Source organism: Alosa alosa, chromosome 3 (genome assembly GCF_017589495.1).
Source record: "Alosa alosa isolate M-15738 ecotype Scorff River chromosome 3, AALO_Geno_1.1, whole genome shotgun sequence".
Lineage (NCBI taxonomy): Eukaryota > Metazoa > Chordata > Actinopteri > Clupeiformes > Clupeidae > Alosa > Alosa alosa.
Window position 1 is genome coordinate 24,456,016 of NC_063191.1, and position 27,790 is coordinate 24,483,805.

Genomic DNA, 27,790 nt, shown 5'->3' on the forward strand with positions numbered 1-27,790 from the left:
AGTGTGCTATTCAACCACTTTACCAATAACCTAGCCCATCTGTTACAATAATGCATGCAGAACTGGTTCCTTCCTTCAAAATACAGTAGGGGACTAGTGAATCACCATAATTTAACAATATTAGCAAACATCAAATGTAAAGTATATATGGTTATTTTAAGACACACATATTCACCATACATTAGCTGCTTACTAACATGTAAATTAGTAGCATACTAGCCATTTGTTAGTCATTATAAGTCACTAATTAATACCTTATTCTGCAAGACCATATTCTACCCTTACTAGACCCTTATTTAATAATTTCCCCTATGTAAGCTCCTAATTACCCCTTATTCATAGTTATTAAATAAGTTGTTGCTGAATTATGACCTAAATATGCATGGCTCAGTATGGGGCTTGTAAGGTGGTAGTACCACAAGAACAGTTATTCACCCCTAATAATACTTATCAAAGATGCACTTTTTAAATGGAACTAGACACTAAACAACAAGTGCTAATAGTGTACAAATAACTCATAATGAGTCTTTGTAATGCAGAATATGTTCCCTATTCCAAAGTTGGGTCTAAAATCGATTTTTGTATTTGTGCTAACTTGGCTGTCTGCTTCTTGTGTGTGCTGCAATACACTTAAACAGTGTGAATAGGAGGCAACTTTAGTTTAGGGAACACATGGGGATTAATAACACATGGGGGTTAATAACACATGGGGGTTAATAAGTGCCAAATTAATGCAACATATGCAACAACTTACTTAATAACTATAATGTCTTCCAGAATAAGGTATTAATTAGTGACTTAAGTATATATTTAAGTATATATGTAACAGGAGTTAAAAGGAGTAGGGTGGGGTGAGAAGGGTTAATGTAACCAGGGGCGCCTGCAGGAATTAATGCTATGGTACGCACATAGTTGCCTAGTTGCGTGCCTGCGTGCGTATTCTCTCTCCTGCTCAAACAAAATGTGTGTGTGTTAATTTTGATAACGTGTTCACTAACTTTATGTAGTAGAAAATTGTAAATAGCCTGATGGCATGCAGCTAATGGGATACTGTAGTTGGGAAGGTATGGTGGGCCAATTTGGTGTGAATACACACACACACACAAGGCAAATGTTCTCTTGTTGTTGAGTAGCCTGATGGTACGCACAGTGCGTACGGACGTACTGTACACCTGCAGGCATGCCTGAATGTAACAACAACATATTACAGTTATAGCACTTTTTTTGACACTGAGGGCCAGATGTACTAACGCGTTTGCGCCCACTTCAGGCGTATTTGTTTCACAACATGCGTGTAAAATCATTACGAGGTATGTACAAACAGGCCGCCATGATGTAAAAGCGCAAACTGCCTGTCGCGGGAGCTGAACGTGGGTAATTGCGTTTTTCGTGTCATCCATATGCATTCATGGGAGGATCCAGGGGAAAGTGGGAGTTTAGTGTAAAAAGATGGGAGGGGAAGCGTAAAGAGCGCTTAATTATGTATTCCGTGGTATGTACAAAGACTGCTCCTGAAAGCGCACGTCTATTCTGCGCCTAAATACTTCCGCCTTGTAAAAGCAGGTGTTAATCCAAATTGCAGTTCAATGCGTCAATAAGAGAACCTTTCAAAGACAACAGAATTGCTATTTAGAGCACCAGTTTTGTAAGTATTTGTACTATCAAAAGCAACCTTAACTTTCGTTGGCCTTTTGAATGTCTTACTTTCACTGTCACATCATTCACTTAAACTTTCCTACTTGCTAGATTTGACCAATTTTCCATAGCCTACGTGCACAAGTACTTTGAGTAAAACTACTGATCTTCATTATCTCCCTGCTTGTTGACATCTTATCATATGGTATAATTTCATGATCGCTAAACGTTTGATTCTTTTTAATGTTGTCATCAGTTAACTTCATTCAACTGCGCTCGTATATTCAGTTGTGGACGTTCGTAAATTGCGTTTATGGGCTGAGAAAGGCCGAGAAAGGCGCAGTTTACACTAGTTTGATAAATAACGACGGAAACTTGGGTCTGACAGCGTTCGCAATCTGCGGTTTGTCCATGACGCTGATAACGCTACGTTCGCAAATGTACGTACATCTGGCCCTGAGTGCTGTACATGCTCATACTTTTCATGTTCATACTTTTCAGTTGGCCAACATTTCTGAAAATCCTTTTTTGTATTGGTCTTAAGTAATATTCTATTTTTCTGAGATACTGAATTTGGGATTTTCATTAGTTGTCAGTTATAATCATTGAAATTAAAAGAAATAAATATTTGAAATATATCAGTGTGTAATGAATGAATATAATATACAAGTTTCACTTTTTTTAATGGAATTACTGAAATAAATAAACTTTTTGATGATATTCTAATTATATGACCAGCACCTGTATATACGGCTCTGGGACTGCCCATTTGAGACTTTTAGGGAACTTTGAGAAACAGAGTGCCAGATAAACCTGTATTGAATTTACCTTCCAAATGAGCAAGCCATTTTATCCAAGCAGGGTTAGTATGACACAATCACCAACAATGAAGCTATGGCAGATTATTTGATTTTTATTTGATTTTTAGGACATAATTAGAAAAAAACATCACCTTAGGTCACTGGTTAGGTAAAACAAATACCTATACCTAAATATACAGTATAAAAGCATGAGATATCAGTGATATACGGGGGTGTCACGATTCTCCAAATCCTCAATTCGATTTAATTTTCGATTTTAATGTTACGATTCGATCTTTTTTTATATAATACTATTAATGCATTCCTTATATGTTGTTTACTTTTTTGGGCCTTTTCCTTTCTCTTTCTTTTGAAACCGCTTTATATTTTGAGACCATTCCAACCGCAAGGTTGTAATGTAAACAGAACAAACATTAGGCTAAACAGAGACGTGAACATAGTGAAATGAATCAACACAGAATGATAATTTGATTGTTTCAGCACACTCCGAAGAGACCCAAGGTTAGTGTTCATGGAATATGTTATCAATGTGCATTTTAAGCCTTAAATTAATTTTGGACTGTAACTAGCCTAGATAATCTCACTTGCTAAATTGAGTAGGCTAAGTTAGTGTTAATTGACGTGAATGAACGACAAAATACTTCCACACCAGTGATTTCAAAGTAGCAAGAGGGGCTTCGATTTGTAGGTTGATGTGTATATTTTAATTGGCTGCAGCCTAAAATTAGAGGACTGTTGACTCAGAATGTGGGTGTGGGTTTGTGCATCTTGGCATACATGCTGGACATGACATTGGGGGTGTGGCTGCATAGTCGATTCTACTTTTGAGTTTGAAGTTCGAGATTCGTAATTTCGTTCGATTTTGATCTAAAATCGAATTCGTGACAACCCTAATGTTATATGAGCTTCAAAATAAAAAAGAGCCTAACAAAAGACAGCTATTGCTAGGATGTGCAGATTTTGGTGTTGAATGATGACAGTCAACAAATAATTTGATTTTTATTTTTACAACACAAGTAGAAAATAAGCCACCTTAACACATATGTCACTGCTGTCATATTACATCAATGTATGCATTTCATGGCATTTTGAGCTGAAAGGTCTACTTTTTTGGTTTTCAAAACCAGCCAGCCAGCTTGGAGACAACACCTGCAGCTCCAGACACAGCAGCAGGCGTTTCAATCATCTCAGGGAGAGCTGCTATTCCAACAGCTGGACTTGTTACGAAAGCTAAGCCACCTGCAGGTCCCAAACCTAGTGTCCGCTGTATTTAGACGTTTTGCGATCATTTCATCTCTTTCCCTGGCATTCTGCTTTCTCTGGGCTTCTGCAAACAGTTCACTAGTGTAAAAGCCCTTATTCCATTCCAACATTTCATCAATTTTCTCTAACAGACTTTTGACCTGTGAGATATCGTCTTTTCTGTTGTCAACATATCCAGTCTCGCACTTGGCAACAATCTCCTTCAGTGTAGAACTATTGTTGATGTATCTGGTTACAGGTATGTCTATATGATCTTCACATGTGAAGAGGATGATTGTGTATTTAAATGCGTCTTTCCCAAAGTTGTCTTCGACCCACTGGACAACATTTCTTTCTTCATCAGTTATTCTTGCCCCAAGTTTCATAACCAGTAGGAAAGCATGAGGACCCGGCAAAGAAAACACCAAACATTTATCTATCTCCTCTGTCAGTTGCTTATTAGTCATTTTAGTGTCAAAGATCCCTGGAGTGTCAATGACTGAGAGGTATCTTCACTGAGAGGGCTCTCTCTCCAGCATGCTATTGTTACAGACTCAGCAGATGCTTCATCATGGAACAACTTCTCTCCAAGGATGGTATTGCCAGTGGCACTCTTGCCTGATCCAGTTTTCCCCAAAAGTACAATTCTCAACTCAGATGCCATGTCCTGATCATCTGAAACAACAAGAATCACCATCAGTGGTTGTAGTTGTAGTAATAGAAACAGAGGTAGTAGTATTACTTTTTTCCCTCGTGTGTGTGGTTTATACATTGCATTACATGAGTAGATGTTATCACAATGACTATATTGGAGCTAGAGACATGCAGCCATAACATGCAGCCATGCTTGCCAAAATAACTCAATACTACTAAGTTTCACCTTTTACAGATTATGTTAAAGAAAGTATGAACATTAGAACAAGAACACATTTATCCCTAAACCTCAGGAGGATCCCACGAACATGTCTCACCATGAGCATTACCACACAAGCTCATAACAGCCACACTAGATTATATAAAAATGTTTAAGAGGTATTATATTGTATCAATCAAGGGCCAACCTAAACAGTGGCATGAAGTTATTTTTTTTCTCCGCTGAAGTAATAATAACTTGATTTGAATTTGACTTGATTTTTTTAAGATGTTAAATGGTATAGATGCCTGTCTGTAGTTCAAAAATCTTGATTATGAGTAACTTTACTACCATAATGCAATACATAAACCACACATACGAAAAACACTTATAAAGCAAACTAAAAGCAAAGCAAACTCCTTCAAAAAAAATATTAAATTTCCCCCTGTTCTGTACAGATTTTACAGAGTATAAAAACCTGTTCAAAATACCCAATAGTTCAAAAGCAACATACTTGGCCAGGTCATAGTTTCCATCCTACGAAACCAAATACCCTACTGTTCAATGTAGAAGTAATGCTGCAATCATAAAGTGAAATGATTTTGAATACTCTCATATTGCACAGTTGTGTTTTCATGACACATTTTCAATACTTTCATTAATAACAATTCCATAGTGCCCTAATTTCACGAAAGACAATGCACTCCTTTTCTAAACTAGCACAGCTTGATTAGGTTATCTTTCACCAATTCCTCAGTGTCAGATCACCGCTGTCCAGTTGTAAATGGGAACAATGTATTTAGAATCATATTTAGGCATGTTATTTGTAACTGTAATACTAATGAAAATGGTATGGGCTGCTTGTTGCCACTGAGGCTGTATGCAGTTAAACAGATTTAAAGCTGTTTTAATATGGCTATATATTAAAAGAATATATATATATATATATATATATATATATATATATATATATATATATATATATATATATATAGTAAGTAAGTAAGTAATTTATAAAGCACATTTAAAACAGTGCAAAACTGACCAAAGTGCTGTACAGTGACTAGCTAGAATGAAAATAGATAAATAAATAAAAAGCACGCTGTGTACAGTTGCAACACTGGCATTCAATAGACAAAAAAAAAAAAAAAACATCTGCACGCGGTGTACAGTTGCAACACTGACAGCATTGATTAATAAGATACATAAAGTGAGCTAAGAGCAATTTAGATACATAAAGTAATTAAAACAGTGTCTTAAAGGAAAGAAGAAGCTAAAAACTAAGGGGCAAAGGCTAAAAGTATACATAAAGTACAATAAAAGCAAGATAAAAGAAATGAAGATCTAAGAGGCAAAGGCCAATGTATATAGGTAGGTTTTAAGTCTAGATTTAAAAGCAGCAGTCGTGGGAGCAGATCTGATATCGGGAGGTAAACCGTTCCAGAGGCGTGGAGCTGCAATTTCAAAAGCACGATCCCCTTTTTGCTTCAGGTGGGACCGGCCTACATGGAGAAGATCTTTGTCAGTAGACCTGAGGGGCCTGGATGCAGAGCAATGCTGTAGCATGTCTGAGATGTATATAGGGGCCTGGCCATGGAGGGACTTAAAAACTAGGAGGAGCATTTTAAACTGGATTCTAAAACAAATAGGGAGCCAGTGCAGAGAGGAGAGGACAGGGGTGATATGTTCCTGCTTCTTGGTGCCTGTTAAAAGCCGGGCAACAGCGTTCTGCACCAACTGCAGGCGGGCAAGCTGGTTCTGGGGGAGGCCAAAGTAAAGTGTGTTACAGTAATCAAGCCGAGATGTAATAAATGCATGGCTGTTTCAAAATCTTTAAAGGACAGCGAGGGCTTGAGCCGGGTGATCACTCTCAGCTGATAGTAGCTATTTTATATATATAATGTTCTTACCTGAATGATGTTCTTTTCTGTACATTGTAATCTTCTACACAAGTCCACTGCATACCGTCTAAAGGCAAAAAACCCACAGATATATTAATTGTAGTGATACACCATATTATAGTGTTGTATCCATGACATTGTTTTATCCATAACACCCACTAATGCAGTGTTGTATTCATTTAATTTCTACATTCTTCTGTACTTACAGTAAATCTTCTCTCTGTCTTTGGTTCTTCCATTCAATGAAAGGTTGAATACATGACACCTGAATAATGTAAAACCTGTAGATCCACCTTGGGCATGCTCTTCTTTGGAGATACCTGGCAAGTTATTGAATTACTGGTATTGATGAAGATATGGAGTTTGCCTCTTTTCCCAGATGTGTCACTGTTTGCACACAGGCACAAATGCACACATGCCTGCTGGCACCCACTCACTCACTCACACACACACACACACACACACACACACACACACATTTCCACATTATCAAGTTAAGGGCCTATGAAAAGTCAAAACCTTTTTAGATAATGATAAAAATACTTCTACTGATAATAATAATACAAGTCCAAGGACACTACAATGTGGGTCTAATTCAATTCAAAGAAACAACTTTTCAACCTTCAAAGCATTTCTGCTGACATCCACATTCTTCCACATTATTTACTGATTAGAACATCAATTGCACAGTACATGTGAGGTATTCCTTCATTAATTAAGTTCAATGTGCACTATACATGTCCAAATTTACTGAACAATAATACTGCCATTCGAAACAATACAAATATTTAGCAATGTACTGATACGTATTTCAGTTGATACGTTACATCAGGATTTCTTTACGTATTTCATTGGCTGGGTTAAAACTCGAAATCAGAGTAGTTTTGGTTTAACCCGAGTTTAACTTGGAATCAGCTAATCTTGTGTGAGTCGTTACACAGCAATCAAATTCAACTTTGTGCTCAGCTGCGTGTTAAACTCCAAAACCTTGGTTTTATGGAGTATGGTTTTAAATCGCAGCACAGCTAAACTCGGGTTAAACCAAAACTACTCTGATTTCTAGTTTTAAAGGAGAATTCCGGTGTGATATTGACCTAAAGTGTGTTGAAACATGATACCGAGTGTGAACGTATGTCTCATAGCCCATCTTGGCTTGCTTGGCTTCCCCTGCACTCCAAAATCTGGCGCTAGTTAGCCGATGCTACCAACAGCTTTTTCAATGGTGGTGCTTGACGCATCGGCTAGCCATGCAAATAAATCACTGTTTTACACCATTTACGAGGCTCAATGTATCTCCACACTTCATTGGTAGACTTCCGAGGGCCCTGACATTTAAAAGCGAGACATTGAGAACTTTAAAAAAGCACTGGTAGTTTACTTACAAGGCGATTTATACAGACAGTATCTTCACAAAGTTTAGCGTTTGCAGCCATCTTGAATTTAGTCCGCGATAAATCGAAATGACGAGTAAGAAGGAACAGGTATGATAAGGGATCAGATTCAAAAAATAATTCTGTGGAAATGCATGGATTCCAGTTGCTCAGGGATTAAAGTGAAAAAAAATCGTTTGACTGAACTTTTTTCAGGTCATAAGTCATACGTTGTTCATATCTACCTATAGAGATAGCACCCCTATCGCGACCTATTGGTTTTTAATGTACAAAAAGATGCAAACAGCAAAGTAAAGCACCAAATAAACACCAAAATGAGGCTACAGGGTACTAAGTTACTATGTAATTAATGCCACCTACAGGTGAATGCATAGAACATAACAATCAGGGCGGAGCTTCCGGTATTATTGTGGAGGGGGGGGGAGATGTTTGCCCCCTCACTGATTGTTGCAGTAACCCGCACTGTCGCGTTGGCTTGCACTAGCGTAATTTCACCAACCTTTCCATTCACACATGTAATATGCAGTAGCCAACCAACCAAAATATTTAATATATGTTTATTCCAGGAAAAATAAAAAATAAAGCCTTTGATCATAGCTCCCTATTCCGGTCAAACAAACAACAACTTTGCTCAACAACTTCAACTCATTTAGCATGTTAAAGGGACAACAACTATCCCATCCTTTTTAAAGAAAAGAAACGTAAATGAAAACAATATCCCATAGCCCTTGCCTAACAGAAAATGAGCGACTGTGAACTCAAGAACGTTAAAAGTTGACCCACTTTTAAGAATTTCTCAACAAAGGAAAAAACAGACACGTAGCTTTACAGGCCTAAAAGGACATGCACACTGCAAAAAACATTTAATCTATTTTGAGTTTCAGCATTCTCTCCTTCATGTTTGCAAATCTGTCAATAACTTTATCCTTATTGACCTCAATGTCTCTCTCGATACAGAGGAGCGCTAAGTCTGACAGCTGCGACTCACCCATGGTGGAGCGCAAGATGAGTTTCAGTCGGCTAAAACTTCTCTCTGCCTTCGCACTGCTAATTGGAATCGTCAAGTAAATACGATAAAGAATGGCAAGATTAGGAAAAGCCCGATCCATTCTTACGAACTCTTCCCCTATCAAAATCGGTAGTTCCCTCACACAGTATAGCCAGCTCTCTGGCTGTGTTAAACAGACAAAAACTATGCCTAACCCAGCCTACATATATTTTTATTGAACATTTAAGTAGTAAACAATTCCGAATGGATATGTGGTCAATAAACTGTATTTTAAAAAAAAAAAAATCCTACCAGTGGGGGGGCCCCCTAGCGCAAAAGGGCCCGGGTTGTTCAAGGCCAAGAGCCCCAAATCTCCGCTACTGATAACAATCCTATGGTTTGTGTACCCTGTAGCCTCGTTTTAGCCATGTGAATAAGGCGAATTGAGAGTGTTCTTGATTGAGATTGAGTTTTCCTGTTGAACAAAACAATATTTCAACACCATCCCTGACCATTGCTGATTAGCCATTGCTGTTCTTTTCTACTGCAGCAATATTGTAGAAAGGCTTTAACACACTCTTATTTAATTACTTCAGGCCAAAAGTGTTTAAAGGGGAGATTTTTTTTCTTGTTAATATGCAATTCAACACTAAGTAAAATCTATAAAATCAAGTTTGCAAGACTTCACATTTCCTCATCAAAGTAACGAATCAGAACAGTCTAGATATTGTTCATATTTCCATGTGTTGCCTCATCTGCATTTAATGAGGTAATTTTGAGTTTTACAGACAACTCAAGTTTTCCAATGAGCAGCAATACTGTGTGTGCTCATGCAGGAGGTCTGCGCATCTGATAACGACAATCGTGTTGCGCTATGAAAGAACATACGTAGCCTACTTTCTGAGCGCAAACACGGTCAACCATAGATAAACGTAGCCTACCTCTGTCGTGGTGGCTAGTTGCACCAGGTAGGGAAGATGTCCTGAAGTGCAAGAACGTTAACCTTATGGCGGTCTTCTGATTGTTGGCGTGCTAAAACATTTTCCTATTGCATCCATAAACAATTTTCTTGCAGCAAACCGCGCAAAAGCAAACCCCTGGCACTTTATTTTTTTCCACCATGGCTTGTTAGTTCTCCCCCGTTTCCAAAAGCCGCCCATCTCCATTTATTTTTTAACTTTTGACACCTGTGCCTTCCTTTATTGTTGTTTATGTAAAGCACATTGGTGTTTATGTAAAGCACATTGAATGACCTCTGTGTATGAAATGCGCTATTTAAATAAACTTGACTAGCAACGCATCCATGACAGCTAGTGGCCTTGCCAAATAGACGCACACAAATCATGAAGCTAATATGCAAGGTTCTGGTAGGCCTACTGGTTATGGTTTTGTGCTATACATTAATAATAGCAAAGTTTTAAGTTGATTATTTTAATTGCATGGTTATTTTTTGTCAACATACGCTCACAACCTACTGTCGTTAAAATGAGGCCTAAGCAAAATAGGCTACAAGGTGGTCTGTGCGTCACAAACACGACTGACCCCCTTACTCAACAGTTCGCGATATTATTATTTTATGTTAACATGCTCAGTCAAAACCTTCCGTCGCAAATTGTGAAAAACAGACGGGATAGGCATAGGCTACGGTTTATATTGCGTCGCTTTACACATACTGTTAGTTGCATTGATCAAAAACTGTAACAATAAAAGTAGGCTACATCGGGTGGCAGCAGGCTATCTGTTCAAGTCATAGGTGACACCCAAAATGAATGACCTCCCCTGACAAGAGTTTGCGATAGTAAGAAATTGTCTACATTGATGCACGGAAAGAACACAGCCTCCAAATTCGCACATAGAGCTCACAATATCATATCCAAAAAAGTTAAACGGATTGGGCAACCTCATCAGCTGTCTCGATGGTGTCACTATAACCCAACTTTGACCGTCCTCCAGACGTGTTCTTTTTTTTTTTAAGCAACCGCCCCAGGCCAATGAGACAAGCGTGTAGCTACAATATAAACAAAGCGAAACTCATGGCTGACGTATCTTCTTGAGCGGTCTCTGATTGAGACACAGAACGTTCTCAAGAACACTATTAGGTCTTTAAACATTTACCATCACACACATTCATTCATCGGACCTAATATTTGTAGTTTTAAAAAAAGGAAAAGAAAAGGTGATAGACCCCCCTCCTATTTTTTTTTCTCACCGGATCTGCATCGATCTCAAATATGACATTTCTAAAATCAAATTGACGGAAATCCGTCATACGACGGAGAACTTTAATCCTTGAGTTGCTGCTACTCGAAGAAACTGGAATCCATGCATTTCCACTGAATTATTTTTGGAATCTGATCCAAAAGTAAATCTTCTGGATCCTCTGGGCTGGGCACAGGAGCGGGCGCCTCTGGGCCGGGCACAGGAGCGGGCGCCTCTGGGCCGGGCACAGGAGGCGTGGCGTTGGGCAACCAGACTAGCCGACACCTGGAGCCACGTCTCTTCCTGGAGGGAGTCTTGATGGCAAGCTTAGTTCCCAAAAATGGCAACTCCTGCGAGACCACAAAATGCGGTGAGAACTGCACCTGAGCAGGCTGAAGATCTGGAGTGGGATTGGCTGGTTGGAGGCTCAATTGTCCCACCCTAAGCGCCTGGCACAAAGCCAGTGGATGTAGGGACAGGATCAGGCTGGAGGCTAGCAACCTCACTGGAGGGAAGAAGGAGGGCCTGCAGGCTTCTCCTAAAGTCAGCAGTCTGAGACAGCAACATGGGTACAGCTGGAAGTGCCGCCAGCCAAGACTTGGAGGAGAGATTCTCAGCCCCCAACTTCCTCTCCAACAACGTGCTGCTATAGACCTCTGAAGTTCGCCTACAAAAAAGAACCAAAACGGCCATCTTTGCCCATATAAGGAGATCTGGTTGTTAATTAAGGCTAACTACCTATGGCAAGTTGCATTGTAAGTTAGCTCTGGGGTAGCAAAAATCTAAGTGTGCCGCCTCCACGTACCGGGGATCACAGTATCCACTCGAAGGCAGAGGACAAAAGTGTGTTCAGGAAAACGTCTGCATTTCAGACTTTTTCATCCCCGCGAGAGTTTAACAGGTGCGATAATTCAAAATCCCCATGTTATTTCCCCATAGGAAAAATCACCAGATACCGGATGTCAAAGATGGCAACTTTTTTGTAGGCGAACTTCAGAGATCTATGGAGGACTGCATTTAACCTCTCGAAAAATAGCCAATCTGCTGAGGTTCCTCCCAGGGTGGTCCGGTGTCTGCTGGGTCCATCTTGGTCGGATCGTACTGTCAGGGAATGCAGGATTGGACCCAAGCACAAGACTCCTCCAGACAGAATTTAGAAAAACAAACTTTATTGAATAACTTATAATGAATAATAATGAATATTGATATTATATTTCAATATCAATAATGAATATTGATATTATATTTATTAATGAATATTGACTTCGACAGGATGAACAGAGAGACGACACAGGAACAGGGGGGTAGAAGTACACAGACCAATTAACAGAAAGACAGAGGACTGGATGAAACCAACAAGACAATAACAGGGAACAGGTGTGAGCAGAAACGGAGGGAAACTAACGAGACAGGAAGTGCAGACCATATAAGGGAATGGGTGGAGACAAAGACACTTGACCAGACAGGTAAATACAGAGCACATGACAGAGAACAATACACAGAATGGCCACCAGGGTGGCACAAAGTCTTTAGTCCAGGCCAGATCCTGAAAGCTATTGCGTCCTAATTTGAAAAGCAAATGAAGTCTAAAGTCAATTTATTACTGAGGTAAAATCCTTTAATATCATGAGCAATATCCTAGGCACAAATATTGGTGGGTCAGCTCAATGCTCTCACACATCACATGATAGCTTTAGTTCATCATTAGACATTTTGCTCACTGAGTGACTTTGAAGTTTGGACACAGCGCACGAGAACAAACAAATTAATATCATCGAAACATATTTTCAGTGTCCAAACAAAGTCAATACAGGCGTTAGAGAAAGTAATATCTCAACAAATGCATTTAAAGTAAAGTATTTCAGACAAACTTTTGCACACAACTGTACCATATCGTTTTATTGTCTGTTTCATCATGCCATCGGCCTGTTGTGTGCTGTGAACAGTGATGCCAGTAACGCATTACTTAGTAACGCGTTAGTCTATTTTGACCACTTTTTTCGGTAATGAGTAATCTAACACGCTACTATTTACAAACCAGTAATCAGATTAAAGTTACTTATCTAAGTCACTGTGCGTTACTATTTTTGTCATTTTCCTTAGTAAAAAGATATTCTTTGCTTACTTGTAATCTAACTTAGTTACTTTTAAAATCAAGTAATCAGTAAAGTTTTTACTTTAAGTTAGTTTAAAAAGTTAGTTTACTTTTTAAAGGAGTAATCAGTAATCATTAATCAGATTACTTTTCCAAGGTAACTGTGGCAACACTGGCTGTGAACAGTTACTGGTGTATGTTACTGGTGTATGTAAGTCCAATTTCTGACCTCCAATTTCTGAGAATCTTGAAAACAGTTTCTGAGAATGCTGTATGTGGCATCTGTCAGGCAATGTTTGTGAAAACAAGACCTTTATGTTCCTTCGATGGCAGCTATGTGCAAAAACAAAAAAACCGAACCACAATGGTTTCCTCTGTAGAGGCCTGAGTTTGTTTCAGACACTGGATGTTTGTGACCAACCTTATCTGAAGTAGAAATGTCCCTATTAGTAAAACTCCAATTAAACAGTGTTCAAATTAATGTATTTGCCCAGCAGTGAGAATAATACTTTGTTAACACAGATAACACACATAATTTTATTCAGCTTTGGTGTAGGTAACGTAAGGTAAAATAATAATAATAACAATAATCTCTAACTAAACTAACACACGCATATTTCTGTATTGCGACCATTGTAGCCTACAGTTGTAACAGCGCGTAACAGTCGTTTTACTCCCCGTATGCTCATTATAATAGGCTCTGCTCCTGCCTAGATTCGAACTCAGAACTGCCTGAAAGTTGCAGACCTGTTCTGGAAATACGTGCATTAACCCATTCGACTGTCAGACAATGCTATCTGCTTCGAGTAGGCCTATTAGGTAGGACTGAACAGTCCTCAGTAGGTCTGCAACTTTCAGGCAGTTCTGAGTTTGAATCTAGGCAGGAGCAGAGCCTATTATAATGAGCATACGGGGAGTAAAACGACTGTTACGCGCTGTTACAACTGTAGGCTACAATGGTCGCAATACAGAAATATGTGCGTGTTAGTTTAGTTAGAGATTATTGTTATTATTATTATTATTATTATTATTATTATTATTTTACCATACGTTACCTACACCAAAGCTGAATAAAATTATGCAAGATCAAAGTAACCTAAGGTAGCCTATGGCTCTGATGGTCTGTGATTTTTGTTTTTAGATCATTTCAAACAAATCATTAGTCTAACGTGACAGCATCACCTTTGATGAACATTTATTTCCTTTCGTCTATATTTAACGATGAGGGATTAACATGAATGTCTATCTGACGGACCCCCACGTCGGAAAACGATGCAGAAGGTACACCTTTCTCGTTGGAATTTGACGCCAAGGACCCTTGACCATGCGTTTGACGAGTAGGGAGTGAGACTGGGTTGGCTTTGTCCATGTGTCTGATACTTCCCACCCTGAGTGTGATGACTGAGAACAATGGCCGCCGTATGACTATGGTCAATTAAAGTCTGATTATTACACGGCAAAGCAAAGGAAACCGAGGCTCCGTTTAAAAAGAAGCTCACTAGTTCAGCTTGTCGTACAACTTTCGTTGGCCCTATAACAGTGATAGCATGGACAGTTAGCTTGTTTACAGTTGATTCCATTGTTGCAAAGCCTGCCTCCAGGCTAAACCGTCGTCCTACTATCGTTGTTATAGTTACCATTCATAAGCATTGATATGGAACAGCGATTAAACTTTTTTTTACCAGATCTACTTCATAGGTGTCCCGTTATTCAAAATTAAAAGCCACCCCGCCAGCCAACCAGAAAAGAGTATTTCTTCTCTCCGTGTGATAAAGTCTGATTATTACACGGCTCTTCATAATGCTGCAGAATGCTCCATTCACTTGAATGGGCTTTTTGCATTGGAACTTTCAAAAGTGAAAGCAGACGGTTGATCAGCTGTGTTAAAGGAGAATTCCGGTGTGATATTGACCTAAAGTGTATTGAAACATGATACCGAGTGTGAATGTATGTCTCATAGCCCATCTCGGCTTGTCCTTTGCACTCCAAAAATCTGGGCTAGTTAGTCGATGCTACCAACAGCTTTTCCAATAGTGGTGCTTCGGCATCGGGCTAGCCATGCAAATAAATCACTGTTTTACACCCATTTACGAGGCTCAATGTATCTCCACACTTCATTGGTAGACTTCCGAGGGCCCTGACATTTAAAACGAGACATTGAGAACTTTGAAAAAGCACTGGTAGTTTACTTACAAGACGATTTATACAGACAGTATCTTCACGAAGTTTAGCGTTTGCAGCCATCTTGAATTTAGTCACGATAAGTCGAAGCGGCAGTAAGAATGAACAGGTATGATAAGGGATCAGATTCCAAAAATAATTCAGTGGAAATGCATGGATTCCAGTTGCTGCTACTGGAAGAAACTGGAATCCATGCATTTCCACTGAATTATTTTTGAAGTCTACCAATGAAGTGTGGAGATACATTGAGCCTCGAAAATGGGTGTAAAACAGTGATTTATTTGCATGGCTAGCCCGATGCCGAAGCACCACTATTGAAAAAGCTGTTGGTAGCATCGGCTAACTAGCGCCAGATTTTGGAGTGCAGGGGACAAGCCGAGATGGGCTATGAGACATACGTTCACACTCGGTATCATGTTTCAATACACTTTAGGTCAATATCACACCGGAATTCTCCTTTAAAGAACGTTTGATTAAAGTTCAGCGTGTGTTGTATGACCTGAGCTACTTCTGTGCCAAATTTGGCGCTTTTAGATGAATTTGTGGGAAAGTTCATGAAAAATGATGAAGAGGCTGTCCATCTCCCGGTGTCCATCTCCCGGTGTCCTGCTTTACCATTGGTAACATGTTATGCATGCATTACATAGCCCAAGAAAGTCTCAGAAATACATGTATTGCTTTAGTTGAAGCTTACAGTATATGGGGAGCGGAAGTCATGGTACTGTTGATGTCAGCGTCATGTTTTTGGAACATCTATTTTTATAATAGCTCTCAGAAGACTGCTATCTATTTAAACATGCATGTTTACAAAATGTCAACATCATTTTTCTTTCAGTCATATTTCCTGTTACCGCACACTCAAATGTGAGAAAAGCGTTATATTAGGTGCTGTCCTATCGCTGTGCGCTCTTCAGCTTCAGTATCTTTGAGAGCAAAAACATCACCTGTTGCAGAGATTAGATTAGAATTTGTTCTCAGAAATTATATGTTCCATTTTGACACGCGCTTAACTGAGCGATGTCTTGTTAGCCGTTGCCTAGGAACAGCAGCTGCCTGTGTGTATTGTGAGGCGCGGCGTGATGAGGCGGCTGTAGCAGCGGCGGAGAGAAGACTCTTGTAGACTCAGACAGAGACAGGAGGCCCTAGGGAGCATGCATGTTTGAGAGTGACACAAAGTGACACATGTGGTTCCAGATCCTACTGGCAGAGACACTGTTAATGACACAGGAAAAGAGAGAGAGAGGAGAGGAGAGGGGGATAAAGAAAGACGTAGAGAAGAGGAAGACAAAGTAGGTGTGTGTGCGTGTTTGTGTGTGTGTGTGTGTGAATGAATGTCAAATGCAAAAAATAAACAGAGACGATAATAAACACAGATACACATAAGTTGACAAGACAAGGTGTCATGGTATGGAATTTGGCTCACTTGGGAAGCTGTCTAAAAGTTGTAATAGAAGATCGTGTTTCCTTTCCTTTCTGATTTATTCTACCTCCTGTTTGTTTGTGCATTTAAATTAAGAATAGTATCAATGATGGACAGTTTAACAGCTACACTAAGACAAATCTGCAGTTTTTTTTTAATGGTTCTTTTGAAAATGCACTGTAGAATGTACATCTGAATGTCGGGATGTCAAAATCTGACAATCTAATTTGTGATATGTTATCTATTTATTTAGCACAGGAATAACTTGTTCTTTGAGCCAAATATAACCACCCCAATAACAAACCAATAACCCAATAACAACCTAAAAGTACTAATCAACCTTGAAGTCCAAGATTTGATTTTGTTGTTGACAGGATACCAGCCTTTTAGAGCTGTATTACTGGAAGCTTTTAAGGGGTTCTAAAAGCAACTGAATTACTGTCAACCAATTTTACTTTAGTGACTTACTATCTACTTATAGTTCAGCAACTCAGAGGGTTTGCTGGTGTCCAGTGACTCGCACTAAAGTCAGGCAGTTGCCACAGTGACGCACAGCTCTACTTGGATGGGAGTGAAGGTAACTAAAGTAGCTGGGCTGCTAGCAGCTGGTGTGATTGAGCTGCCATTATAAGCCCAAGGTGTTGTCAGTTTAACTGGATTACAGGATCCTTAATCAGCTTTGGCTTAATGGTACATGTATCAATGGTTAAGGGCAGTGGTGATGATGCACTTATGAGGCAATAATGTACAGAAGGAAAAAAGATCGGCTCATACTAAATCTCAGATGGGAAGACCCTTATTAAAACGATCAAATCTCATTTCCTTTTCTGGTAAGCAATAATGTAGGTCATTCATAAGGCATAGCATGGTAGACACATGTGTGAGTGCCGCACTACTGTCATTGCTTGTAGTGCTATTGCACTAAGGAATCAGGGCCCAGTTCCCCCGAAAGTATCTTAAGCCTAAGAGCGTCGTAAAGTCCCTCTTACGAACGTCTTAAGATTTGCCGACTGTTTCCCGAAACCATCGTGCTTTTTTAAGAGCCGTCGTGAAAAAACACTCGTGAGATCTAATGAGTGCTCCAGAGTACTCATACGGGCTAAGAGCCGCCTTAACAGTACTTCTCACTGAGGTCACCAACAGGACATACAGAGGAATTACAACTTAGAATACATAATCCAATTTACGTTCCCATTCTTTATTGTGTTTACCTGTGATGAATCAGATTTTAGCGTGCAAAATAGCCTACATTCAATGGTCATAATAATGTGATGAAAAGCGGACAAAAATGCAATCAAGTTATGAAACGAGACGTTGCCAGAATAGTTTGACATTATCTTTGCTAAGTGAATATTTTATTAGGCCTATGAGGTAAAAAGCAGAGAAAGCAACATGTAGTTTAGTCTGTAGCCTACTGCATCAAAATCTAAGCCTACACATTTCCTCTCTTTCTTACTAGACTTCTTTCTTATCTTCAAACGTGTTCTTAAGTGACACCGCGAAAAATTATTGCATGGTACAACAATCTAATCTTAAAATAATTACAATTATTTATGTCTCTGTGTGGTATATAACCTACTTGGGATGCTTACATGCAGATGTCAAAGTGTTTCTATTTTCGTATTGATTTTCGTAGTGAATTAATGTGTAGATCCGAAGTTTAAATGGTAGGCCTATAGCTGTGATGTGCAGTCACCTGACATCACCGTCAAATCAGAGGATATTTCAGAATTATTAACGTGGACAGCTCCCCTTAAGAGCATCTTAAGAGGAGTGCACGCGCGTTCACACTACGAGCATGTTCGGGAAACAGTCGGAAAACCAAACCTAACGATCGTGAAGATGAATCAGAGAAAACCTCGAAGAGCCGTTTCTCCGTCGTTATCGGGAAACTGGGCCCAGTACTTTAAAACAAACTACTGCCATTGCTTGTAGTGCTATTGTACTAAGGAATCAGTACTTTAAAACACACTACTGTCATTGCTTGTAGTGCTATTGCACTAAGGAATCAGTACTTTAAAACACACTACTGCCATTGCTTGTAGTGCTATTGTACTAAGGAATCAGTACTTTAAAACACACTACTGTCATTGCTTGTAGTGATATTGCACTAAGGAATCAGTACTTTAAAACACACTACTGCCATTTCTTGTAGTGCTATTTTACTAAGGAATCAGTACTTTAAAACACACTACTGCCATTGCTTATAGTGCTATTGTACTAAGGAGTCTGTACTTTAAAACTTGGCCAACTGAAACATTCAAAATAATGTTGATTCTGATGGTGATGATTCTCATGGCTTGTTTACTGGCGCTAGATTGTGAAAGGATCTGATTTTCTGCAGACCTTGGAGTCCCAGCTCTCAATATCAGGGCCTGGAATCACAGCCGGTCAATATTTGGGTTACCTGTTCTACCTTACTTTTGTATGCACAACACATTATGATTGTCAACTCCAAATCACTTACAGTAGCAGCCTAAACTGCTCTGAAAAAAATACATGTTTGGCAAAACACAAGCCTCCTTATCGACTCTTTTTTTTATGGGGCACAGAGCCTCTTTTTTGTTGCTTTGTCAGATTGGTGATAACCTCTCAGCTTGACAGTCTGGGGCTCAGTGGACTGGAAGGAAGAAGAGGAAGAGGTTATACAAAGTTCATATTTCACTTGCCCTTGAAGGTATTTGTTGAAAAGACAGTTAACATCTCTTTTTTTTTTCCCCACCCTCTTTCAATTCCTCCATCATCATGCTCATGCTCCTCTCCCCTCTCTCGTTCTGTATCTCTCTCTTACAAACACACTCTTTCCTTCTCTGCCTCCCCCGCCTCTCCTCTCTCTACAGCCTGCATGTTCCTCTGACTTACTGGAATACTGGATCTGATAAGCAATGCCGTTACTAACTAGATATCCTCATCCAATTTTCCTCTCAAAAGCCTTGAACGTGGAGCGGCTGATGCTCACTGCTGCATCATCCTGCCATGTCCCCCACCACCGCCATCGGCCCAATGCTGCACGATCAAAGATCTGATAACTTGAGCCTAATTTCCATTTGCGGTGGTTTTATTTATTTTTTTGAAAGCATCATTAGCCGCCCTTGGCTCTTAGGTATGTGAAGAACAAGCAAACAAACCCAAACCACAGCAGGAACAATAGTCACCTCAAACGTCAGCAGAGGAGTCTCAGTGCTCTCAGTTTTCACTCACCTCCCTCTCCACACACCACCTTGTGTACACACACGCACATGCACACACACACATATACAGTACACACACACACACATACAAACAAACGCACACACACACACATACAAACAAACGCACAAACACACACACACAAGCACACACAAGCACACACAAACACACACACACACACACACACACACACACACACACACACACACACAAAGCACATCCACATCCATATCCATATCTGTATCAGCTCCTTAGACATTGTAAAGTGATTAGTATGCTTAATGACCTGTGGACTTCCTGGCCGTCCCATCTTTAGGGGAACCCTAAGCCCCAAGCGTCCTCAAACTGAAGGTGAAAGAGAGTTAATATTGTGCCATTACAATCTGTCCCTTATGCTAATAGTTTATATTTCAGATAGTGTGTTGAATTTAATTTAATGATAACTTTGATCAGGATGAAATCATTTGGTCTAAATGTTTGGTTAGGTGCAAGGCTAGATTTCAGATAGCTGAGCCTTGAATACCTCAGTTACTTTACAAGCTGAAGAGGCTCTTATTGTTTCCCTGTTTTCTTTTAGAGTTTGCAGCACTTTGATCAGAACTGTTTTTCTTCTGTCAAAACTCAGTGCTTTGTTTTCTCAGTAAACAGCTCAAGGAAATGAGAGATTATTTTGTCTCTGGCAGCGATGTAGTTTTTGGTTACTTTATGTGTGTGTGTGTGTGTGTGTGTGTGTGTGTGTGTGTGTGTGTGTGTGTGTGTGTGTGTGTGTGTGTGTGTTTGTGTGTGTGTGTGTGTTTTTCTTTCATGTACACATGTGCACATGTGTGTTTGTGCTTAGCTGGTTTTCTACTTGTCTGCTGTGTGTGTTTGTGTGTGTGTCCATGTCTTCCATGTACATGGTGTGTGTGCCTAAAGTCTATGTGACTGTGTTTATGCTTTATCTCATCTGTTTATGTTGTAATTAGTGAGCCAGTGGATATGGAAGTGCATTACATCAGTCTTGGTGCCTGCAGTCATTATGGAGCTCTTTAACATGTCATTGTCAGTGTGTGTGTGTGTGTGAGCATGGTTTTAAGTATGACGATAACTTTCTTCATGAGCAGCAGGTCCACTGCCCCTTGGGTGAAATGCTAGGAACACTGGCCTGCTAGATCATTGTTTTTACAACCCGGATTCTGAAAAAGTTGGGACGTTTTGTAAATTGTGAATAAAAAAGAATGCTATGATTTACAAATCATGTCAACTCTATATTTAATTGAGAATAGTTCAAAGACAACATATCAACTCTCTTAAAACAAATGTGTTGAAAATAACACAACTTGCATTGTTTTTTAACAGATCTCTAATACAAAATACAGTGTCCAGTATTTTGTTATACTGTGTAACACAACATGTGTGTAATTGACATTGGCAAGGACATAAAAGAAAACATGTTTGAAAAACCACCATTACAAACTAGTTAGTGTGCAAACATTACTTAAGTTCAACTAATAACTACCGGTATCCTTTAATTACAAAAGTTTATAACTACAAATGGACATAGCTTATAACAGTGTCATTAAAGGCCCTAGTAGAAAGACTGATACAGTTTTTCGCCTTGCCACCACAAAGACATGGAGAGATGCACTTTTCATAATGGAAATAAATCAATATTTCAAAAGACATGGCTTTGGAAAAGAAAACCATTAATATCAGTTTTTGTCTCCCGGACTCTGCATTTAAAACACATAAGTGGAGGCAGTGTTCTGCACTTTCCTGTACGTCTAAAGTGCTGGGGGAAATGAGTCCGAATCTAATTGTGGCTGAAAGAGAAATGGTCTTAATGGCTGTAAAATACAACAACTGCATCCGTATTTACTGCCTGAGATTGAAGAGTGGAGCTGGAGACAGGCATGGTTGCTCGCTGTGGGCACATATACAGACATGTGATTCACTGTGAGGTTGATACAGAGTTCCAAGCCCCTGAGACAGACAGTGAGACAGAGAGAGAGAGAGACAGACAGTGAGACAGAGAGAGAGAGAGAGAGAGAGAGAGAGAGCGAAGGCGATATGATTAAACTGTCATCGTTCTGAGAGGTTTAGTTCTGCATGACAATGTTGTCTTTTGAGGACGGAGGCCTTTGGATGTGCGGTCGGCTTGCTGGCGAACGCTCCGGACGTCCGCCCTGTCCTCTCTCTAACCCCTTGCTCAGTGCTTTATAGGTGGCTCATATAGGGCCTGCTTGAAAATCCACTTTACATTACAACTTAAAAATGGAAAGGCTTTTCTCTCTGTCTTAGCAGAAGGGCTGATCCAAGAGACGGCACATAAAAGCACTTACTTGAATAAAGCAGAACTCGGGTTGAATGCAAAAGAGCACTGAGATGAAACAAAAGCTCCTCTTCCCAGCGCATGCAGTCAAAAAGAGTATGCCATGAAAACTAATAAAGGGGGGAAGGAATGTTACACACAATGTTAAAAGTTGAAATGTGAAACCAATTCTTTGTTTTCAGAGGCAGCGCTGTGTCCCACTCAGCTGGTGGAGCCAGTTGCCAAAGGTTTTACTCCTGAGGGGGGCTGGGGGAAGGACACAGACCGAATGTATAGTCTAAATATCTCTACTTAAATATATATGCTTGCTAAATAAATAAATGCATGATGCTGTTCCTCTGGCCTTAACTACTAACTCACCTTTTTACTTGGTGAAATATGCAAAGAGCAGGAGTGAATTGCACAAGGACATCTCACAGTGCTGAACATAAACCAACAACAGAAAAACAGTTAATAAAAAATGGCTCATAAATTCACACAAACATTAATCCACCCTACAGTATGCTATCTTCATGAGGATGATAAAGACACCCTCTTGACAACCTAAACTGAACTACTGTACATGGTGAAGTGGAGGTAACAGTTCAACAAGCTGTCAGAGGAATACATAGACATACAGTAGGCGTATTCTGGGTTCAAGAGTAGGGAGTTTTTTTAAATTATTATTAAGAGGAAACCCCTTGAGATGTAACATCTAGTTTTCGAGGGGACCTCAAGAAAGAAAAAACATACATTACAAACATACATACATACATACATACGTACAGACGAACAAAAGACAAAAGCTCTCCCTCACACCAAAACCACCCATACCCTCCCAATTCCAACCATTAGGTATTCAACAGTTAAGGTCATTCATAAAGACATACATATATGTACACATATACTGTACACACATATACATATGTATACACACATACAGGCTTGGAATTTCACCATTTTAGGGGCAAGGCCTTCAGTTGGGCATATTTGGTGGGGGGCACAAAGGCCACATGTCAGGGCACAAAGGCCAAAGTTTACTATACAGTAGTAGGCTATAAACGTGATCAAAGTTGTATTTAGCCTATTCACAGCAGTAGACTGGCATCACTGTATGAAACATTACAAAAACATACAGATATCTAGGCTATATTTAACATTTATTTTATATTTAGCCTGTTAGGAAATCATGTATTGAACAATTTAAGCACAGCTCAGAAACTGAAATAGCCTACAGTAGATGCATGCTTAGCATTTTGTGATCATTAGGGCTACTTACACAAACTCCTAGTCAGCTGTATATCTTCTGATTTTAATATTTACCGATATCTAGGTGATATTTGTAACATTTATTTTGTATTTGGCCTGTTATGAAAACATATAGAACAATTTAAACACATTGTGAAACTTAAAGCCCAAATTTGACATGCATGTTGAAATTTGCTGCAAATTCAAAACCGGATTACTCTGGAACGGCAAACTGTACATAGTCAAAAAAAATTGCACCAGTAGACCAGTTTTTATCTTGTGCTGAATAAATATCATTGGTAAATGTTGTAAGGGCAGTTATTGTAGAGTGATTAGGTCTAAATCCAGATTGATTTGGAGTCAAGAGGGAGAAGTCATTGACGTATTTAGACAGTTGCTTAAAAATAAGCTTTTCAAATATTTTAGCTACATTACTGATTATGGAAATCGCTCTATAATTGTTGACATCAAGTGAATCACCACCTTTATGTAGTGGTGTAACTTTTGCAAATTTCAGAGTGGAAATGCTAGGACGTGAGAGGAAAGTTTAATCAACTTGATGTCCAAACCATCAGGACCAGCTCCATTAGAAGATTTTATTTCTGATATTGCCTGCTGGACTTCAGAGGGATGTATTGTTGAAAACGAAAATGAGCTGTTGTTCCCAGTATCTGTTACGTTAGAACAAGTGACCTCAGATGATTGAGAACAACAAATGGAGGAAAAATGTTCATTGAGGGCATTGGCCATTGAAGTAGGATCAGTGATAACATTATTGTTCACTCTAAGTTTGTCAGGAAGACTATTGTTTTTTTTTTTTTGTTAATTAAAGAGTTAGGTTTCTTCCAGAATTGCTTAGGGTTTTTAAAGTCGTCAGATAAAGAATGCTTATAGTAACTTGATTTTGCATTCCTTGTTTTGGTTGTACAGGCATTTCTTAATTTCTTATATTCTGCCCAATCAGTAGCATCCTTTGTCGTGTGGTAACTGGCCCAGGCTTTATCTCGCTGTTTAAATAAATGTATTAATAAATGTCGGCTCAGTAATGAGTTGAGTAAGGTTTAGACCATTAAATAATTTTTTCTCATGAAAGGATGAACGATCCAGCCAATTCAGATTGAAGTTATTAATAGTAGCAAGAATACAATTTGTTGATTCAACAGGAGAATTTGGAGGTCTATAGCAGGGGCGTCACTAGACCTTATTCACTGGGGCACGTGCCTTAGTAAAAGTCTCCAATGCCCCAGTAAAATTCTAGCGCGGCTCTCGCTGGAAACGGCATTCATGAGGGCATCTCCGTGCCTGCTTTAATCATGGCTCGAGCCTGTCACTTACCAGCCAATGAAAAAAAAAACAAGGAATAAAGAAAGGGGCCATAATAGCCAATCAGGAAATAGCACCTATGTACATGGGCGGATTATGAACTTTCGGGCCCCTGGGCCCAGATGTATTAAGGGCCCCCCACTAACTGTGTTAACTGTGTGTAACTAACGTATATGTGGGTAGGGGGTTTGGGGGTCCTCCCCCAGAAATGTTTAAAATTGTTTGATGTGATTTCCTGTATTCTGGTGCATTTTGGGGATGGACAATACTAAAGTCAATCAGATTCATAGCCTACATCCTGACTTGTTGATATTGAGGCAATGATTCCATGCAAAGGCTTGGGCTTCAGGGCCCCCTGACCCCTTGGGCCCCTGGGCCTGGGCCCTGTAGGCCCGTTCAGTAATCCATCCCTGCCTATGTAGCTGGCTAAGATTGAACGCAACAACCAATGAAAATCGTTCACATGATTCTTCCGAGTGTTTCGTTGTACTGCACACACATACACTGTGGAATCCGCTGGAGCTCGTTACATCACTTTGAGCATAGAGTAAGTCGTCCCCTGTTTAATGTTACAACAAATTCACAACTTGTTTGACTGAAAAAATGACAAGTTGATCGCTGTTAGAGAGTGTTACCCACATAACTAGCATCTGTTTTTCAATGCTTAGCGTCATTGTAGCCTAAATTTAGCAACAGTTTACCAGCTTGTGCTCTCTCCCTCACACACACACTCACACCATGCGTAGGTTGCATGCACACATGCGGATAATTAATAAGGATTTATCCGTATACTGTAGAGAGAGTCCTTTAAAAGTAGCCTATACTGTTTGTGAAGCTGACCTACTGTAAAACTAAACATAGCCTTCTGATAAACTATTCAGAGATGGACATCAGAAAATTCTTCCTGAACAGAGGCAGAGGGAGAGGAACAGTGAGGAGGATGAGGGAGGTATGATAATTTTGCCCACATTAACGGTAACATTAAGATTTATGCTGGTAATAGCCAGTGCTGTGATTTGATCAATGGTTTAATGGCAAACTTAAATAAGTTTGCTGCATTTGCAAATGTAGCCTATTATAATATACACAGAATCAGAGTAGCCATCTGTGTAGATTATTATAGGCTACATTTGCAAATTATCACCAAAAGTCAGTATGAAGGCTTTAGGCTATTTAAGATACAAAGAACTGCAGTATTGCCAGGATGTCTATAGGAGGGAAGTATATCTTGGGATGGGAGGGAAGTATATCTCAATTTTGACTAAAAATATGCTAGGAAAGCCTATTAAATTCATGCAGTGAGTATAGGCCTACTTATGCCTATGTGTTTGGATGTTGCTGGATAGTGGCTGCTACAACAATTGAGGGAGAGAGTGCTGGAGGAGGAGAAGAGGGAGGAGGAGAAGAAGGTCGAAGAGAGGGAGAAGAGAGGGGAGAAAGAGCACAGGCTGTGCCCCAGCAAAGCTCTAGGTCTAGAATCACCCCTGGTCTATAGATGTTACCTATGGATATCTGCTTATTTTCGTGAAAAGCCTATTAACAAATAAGCATTCAAAATGTACAGCCCTCTCCTTTGGCATAATGAGTTTAGAGGATAAGTGCGAGGAGATATAGGTGGCTACTCCCCCACCACGAGTACCCCTGTCTGCTCTATACAGAGTATAACCATCAAGTTTGTCATCTAAATATCATTTTTGAATGCTTGAATTTCCCCTTGAGGATCAATAAAGTATCTATCTATCTATCTATCTATCTATCTATCAGCCATGTTTCATGAAAGTGTGATAACGCTGGGCTTATTATAAGAAAGCCAAGCTCTTAGCAAATCAATTTTATGTGTCAAACTCCCAATATTCAAATGAATCACAAATAAACCTTTACCTATACTGATTCTTCAGAAATAAATGAAAAGGAGGGTCAGGGAGAAAGAAGGCAAGGGGAGTGGAGAGCACAGACATGTACAAACACATGTACACACAGACACATATATAACACACACACAAGGCCACACAAAATGGCCAAACCGAGGCATAGCCTTGAATTGACTTAAAGAAAGAGAAAAAAGAAAGAAGGGGAAGAATGCAGGCTCAGACCACCAAATATTTACTGGAAACACTTTATATAAATGTTTCCCTAAGTACAGACCTCATGAGACGACCCATAGAATACAGAAGAAAATAAAAGTTGGCAAATAGCCAAGTAGTAGGCCTCAGCAGGCTACATGGGCAAGTAAAGAAACAGGGTAGGCTCATTATCAGCCACAGGATTCATTTTAATCCTGCCCTATTAGTCTAATGAAAATAACAGAAAAGAAAAACGTCTCAATATTCTGGTTGGGGGTCTATACATATACACATACAGTACATATACAAATGTGTCATTTATCATGCTTCAGAATGTAGACAAATATGATAAGTCCCGAATACGGTACTGCAAGCAAGAAAACATCATTAACAACAACCAAACAACAAATTATCACTAGAGTACCTTAAACAGGGGCAGTCCATCATTCAGGTAAAAGTTGTAGTTCATGGAGAAGCTTTTCAGGAGTCTTGCAAAGCACCGATTTACCATCGGAGATGATCTTGAGCGTGGCAGGATAGTGCAAAGAATATTCCATGTCAAGTTCACAGAGTTTTTTTTTGATGTCATCAAATTCGCAACGCTTTTGAAGAAGACTGACACTGAACTCCGGGTAGATATGGACACGTTCGTCGTTGTACTTGAGTTCTTTTTCTCCACGGGCAAGTCGTAGGATTTTAAACTTATCCTGAAGACTGACGAGTCTCACCAAGATAGGCCTCGGAGCAGAATTCTGCACAGGGGAGCGGTGCACCCGTTCTAGAGTTGTTGGCAATTATATTATTAATATATTGATATGCACAATTTATTGTGTCCTTCTACCTTCTACCGTATACATTTTACTAGGACTATTGACAACATAGACAACATTTCTGTTCATCCTGTTTTATTATCCTAATTTATGTGCAAAAAAAGAATTGCAGAGATTGCTT

The 27,790-nt window shown here is 39.5% G+C and overlaps 1 pseudogene; it reads right to left on the bottom strand.

The window, feature by feature from the left end:
• Positions 1–3,643: 3,643 nt before the first annotated feature.
• Positions 3,644–4,362, bottom strand: LOC125291645 (annotated as a pseudogene).
• Between the last annotated feature and the right edge of the window lie 23,428 nt (positions 4,363–27,790).